The sequence below is a fragment of the Leptonychotes weddellii genome, chromosome 1 (genome assembly GCF_054177405.1).
Source record: "Leptonychotes weddellii isolate Sample4059 chromosome 1, ASM5417740v2, whole genome shotgun sequence".
NCBI classification, from domain to species: domain Eukaryota; kingdom Metazoa; phylum Chordata; class Mammalia; order Carnivora; family Phocidae; genus Leptonychotes; species Leptonychotes weddellii.
In genome coordinates, this window is record NC_138369.1 from 32254804 (window position 1) to 32259895 (window position 5092).

Consider the following 5092-nt stretch of genomic DNA (forward strand, 5'->3'; position numbering starts at 1 on the left):
ACATAAAATGAAATAAACTGAGCCTCAATGTATTATTGATAGAACACGAAGACATTTCCACAGCATTATTGTAAGTACAAAGGTCCTTGTGTGAGACAATAAAGGAGAACAAAGACACTTTTTCTCCCCAGACTGTTTTTAGTTTCTTTGCAGATACCTTTAGTTAACTGAAGGGCATACTTTTTCTTTAAAAGGAATTTAGAGAGGAAGATACCAAAATATACCAGACAACTATATTGAAATATTTACCATTTGTTGATTTGGGACATAGAGTGAATGACAGATTTCAGCATAATATTTGCAGAGGGAAAAAGAGAATTTTCCATGAGCATCTAGAATGTTGTTTTGCTTGGGTTTATGCAGAAAATACATCTGAGAAAAATGAAAATTAATCTTGGAGAGGGGGAGAATTCCTCTGAGAATATAACCATATAATGTCAACAGAATTTTTTAAGCGATTAGCAGTAAAGAAATAAGATTGTTGATGGATTTTTTTTCCCAATCTAACTTTTGCAAAAATGAATTGAGCTTTTATAGAATGGCTAGGTGACAAAATGGGTGTGGTCCTGGGTGAGTCATTAAAATATATATGATCTTGTGTGCATGTTTGCATATGTTCCTCTTGTCTTCTCATCTTCTCCCCCACCCCTCCATGGTTTGATAAATTCAGTTACTGGTTATAGATTTGGAGATGTTCCCTGTAAAAGCCATTTTGAGTAAAGGCATATGATTATCTAAAATCATTGGCATGCCAAAGAACAATAAGTGGAAAAGAAACTAATTGGAAGTTTCAGTTTTTCTTTTTCTTTCTTCCTCTCCTCTTTTCTTTCTTCCTTTTTTTCCCTTGAATTTAGAGTTTAAGACCTCCAGCATACAGAACAAGGAACCCGTTCATTGTTTGCATGGAAAATATAATAACAGAGATAGTCAACCCATACAGAAGCTGTACTAGCTTGCTCTCCCATATAAGACAACTGTCCTAAAAATGGAGGAAAGTGAAATATCGTTCAAAGGGTCTCAAAGAATATTTATTTGATAGAAAGAGGTCAGATCATAGGAGGCCTAGAAATACCAATTCTGAGACCAGACCTAGGCACTCTGGACGTGAAAACAGAGCTGTTTATGAAGACCACTTTGGCAACCTTGAGGAATCATGAAAGAGCAACCATTTGTCATCGAAAACCCTGCACGTGAAGGCAGGCTCTGCCCCTCAACACCTGGGTGATCATGTACAGATGGGTCTCACCTTTCTCATCTGCATAATGGGTATTAAAGTATTATCTGTGGATTAAAAACATAACCCACCTAGCCCACTGCCTGGCACATAAATACTATCTGAACAGAAGTTGGCATTATTTCTCAACTTTATATCGCAAGAACCTCTTCAACTATGCCAGAAGTGCAGCTTTTATGATTGTGTCATTTTTAGACATCCTGGCTTCATTTCTGTGGAGCAAGTAGAATTGGATTTTATATTTCAGATAATTTCAGCAACATTATCTTTTGTCACCCCCCCCAAGTCTCAATTTACCTGTCATATCCTCCTCCCTTCATCATGTAGACTATGTAATGTGCAAAATTCTGGGTCAAACTATTAAATGCAGTTTGGAAATATTTGCAGATTGTCAGCCTTGCCCAATCTCCATGCACAAACACAATTTCTCTATATTCACTCTTCCTGGTATACTTGTGAGATGTGGATCGGCAAAAATCTCTCATTTGGAGTGTTAAAATCTTAGTTTAAATGTTTTTTCAACTTTTTAAAATAGTAATAATTTATTTGAAAAATATTTCAAATGCTCAAAGTGTGCTTCTATATATATATAGTACTGTCTTTCATCAAGTCATAATACTTTGCTATATTTATTTCACTGTTTTCAGAAAATAAAACTTGACAGATTTATTTAGAGCCCAATCCCAGCATTTTCCACAGTAACCACTATTCTGAATTTTATGTTTATCATTCCCAAGCAGATACCTTTCCCATTACCACATATAGAAGTGTCCATAAATTTGAGGCACGATTCTTAAGTTTTTAAGTCTTATAAAAGCAGTATTTTACTTTATATATCATATACATCACTGTTAACATTTTTGAGATTTATCCATATTGATACATGTCATGTCACTCATTTTCATTACTGTATAATATTTTGTTGTATCACTCTGGTGAGGTTCAGTGACCAGCTCTTCTGTTAACAGGTATTTAATTTATTCCAGCTTTTCACTGTACCAATGAAGATATGGACATTCTTGTACCTATCTTTTAGTGCACATGCTCAAGACAGTCCTAGAAGTGAGGTTGCAGGAATGAAGGGAAGGGACTCAGTTTCAACTGTACTATCTATTGCCAAGTCAGTCTTCAGAATGGTTGTGACACATACACTCACACCAGTGATGTGTGGGCATCCTAATGCTCCTCATGTGTCCTAACACTTGATATTGTCAGATTTCTTAATGTTTTGGAAACATGATAAGCATAAAATGGATTTTTAATTTGTATTATCCTGATTACCACTGAAATCAGCCCTCTTTATATATACTTTTCTTTAAAGATTCGATTTATTTGAGAGACAGAGCACAAGCAGGGGGGAGGAGCAGAGGAAGAAGCACGCTACCAGTTGAGCAGGGAGCCCCACACAGACCTTGATCCCAAGACCCTGAGATCACAACCTGAGCTGAAGGCAGATGTTTAACTGCTTAACTGACTGAGCCACCCAGGAGCCCGGAGATCAGCCCTCTTTAAGATGCTTATTGTCCATTCACGTTTTCTCTCCAGACTACTGTGTTTTCACTCCCATGCCTTTTTTTCCTATATACTTTTATTCCTTGTTGCTTTTAGGAGTTCCTCATATATTCTGAATCATAATCACTTGTTATATGTGTTACAGATATCTTTTCTGGAAGTCTGTATTTTAATACTGTGCATGGATTTTCTTAATTTTAAAACTGAGGTTTTTGCTTCTTATGTTTCACTTTTAAAATTCTTCTCTACTCTGAGGTCATAAAAATCTGTTCTTTTTATATGTAAGTATTTGATCCAACTGGACTTTGTGATGTGAAGTAGAAATGGGACTGTCACTATTTTACTTACGGGTAACTATTTTCCCAGGTGAGTTGAGTAATCCCTCTTTCCCTCACATCAATAGAGATGCCCTCTACTTATTTCTACTGTTTTATGCCATAACCCTGTACTAAAACCATGCTCACTAAAGGCATATTATTATAGCTTTATAATCATTCTAGATACTCTGTATGGTATGCTCCTCCCACCCCACCACTAATATTGTCTTCCAAATTACTTAGATACCCTTGTTGCTTTGTTTACCCAAACAAATTATAGGTTCATATTGTTGAATTCCATGAATAGCTGTTGGGATTTTACTGGAATTCCAGCTATTTCATCATTTAGGGAGAATGGGCAATTTTATGTTATTGACACTCTCTGTCCATATTCTTGAATATCTCTCCTTTTGTTCAGGTCTTCCTTTATGTCTTTAATAATTATATTAGTTGGGATTACCCTAGTAAAAGCCAAAAACCTAAAATAACAGAAGCTTAAGCAAAAGAGTTTATTTCTCTCTCACTTAAATGAAATCTGGAGGTAGTCACTCCAGGGCTAATGTGGCAACTCTACTGTTACCAGGGACCCAGGCTTCTTCCAACTTTCTGCAACAGTCCTAGCACATGGCTTTTTCTTCAAAGTTACCTTATCACCTATTGGCTTCAGGAGCTCCAAAAGTTTCATCTGTATCAGTCAGAAAGGAGAGGAGGCAAAACGGCTTGATCTGTCTGTTACCCCTTTTATTTTTAAGATTTTATTTATTTGTCAGAGAGAGAGAGAGAAAGTGCATGAGAGCATCAGCGATGGGGAGGGGCAGAGGGAGAAGCAGGCTCCCCACTGAGCAGGGAGCCTGATGCGCAACTCTATCCTAGGACCCCAGGATCCATGACCTGAGCCAAAGTCAGAAGCTTAACTGAGTGAGCCACCTAGGCATCCCTGTCTCTCACCCCTTTAAGGAGCCTTTCCAGAAGGTACATCCAGTAACTTGCCTTACATCTTACTAGCCAGAACATAGTCTCCTGGCCCTACTTACGTACAAGGCAGACTGGAAAATGTGGTCTTGTAATTAGACCCACTGTTCCCCCCAATAATACAGGAGACTTTATTAATAAGTTAAAAAGTACGTGGGGTGCCTGGGTGGCTCAGTCATTAAACGTCTGCCTTCAGCTCAGGTCATGTTCCCAGGGGCCTGGGATCAAGCCCCTCATCAGGCTCCCTGCTCAGCGGGAAGCCTGCTTCTCCCTCTCCCACGCCCCCTGCTTGTGTTCCCTCTCTCGCTCTGTCTCTCTCTGTCAAATAAATAAATAAAATCTTTTTTAAAAATTATGGATATTAATAGTCTCTGTCACATGGTCTTACACACAATTTCTAAGTCTTGTAGACTTGTTCTTGGATTCCTTATGTTTTTGCCAACGTTATGACTTTGTCCATTTTTATTTCCTAATTGATAAAACTCATATATGGGAATATTTTTCCATTTTTATTTCCATTTTCCTCCCCTCCCCCCCCCACCAAATCCACATGTTGAAGTCCTAATTCTCAGTACAGGCATACCTCATTTTATTATGCTTTGCTTTATTGCACCTTGCAGATATTGCATTTTTTTTTACAAATTAAAGGTTTGTGGCAAGCCTGTCTTGAGCAAGTCTATCAGTGCCATTTTCTCAACAACATTTACTCACTTTATGTCTCTGTGCCACATTTTGGTAATTTTTGCAATATTTCAAACATTATCATTATTATTATATTTGTTACGGTGATGTGTGATCAGTGATCTTTAATGTTACTATTGTGATTGTTTGGGGACACCACAAACCACATCCATATAAGATGACAAACTTAACCTCTGAATATTCTATGTGATCCTTACTATACCACCAACCAGCATTTCCTATCTCTCTCCCTCCTCTTTGGGCCTCCGTATTCCCTGAGGAACAGCAGTAGTGAAATTAGGCCAGTTAATAACCTTACAATGACCTCTAAGTGTTCAAGTGAAACAAACAGTCACATTTCTCTCACTTGAAATCA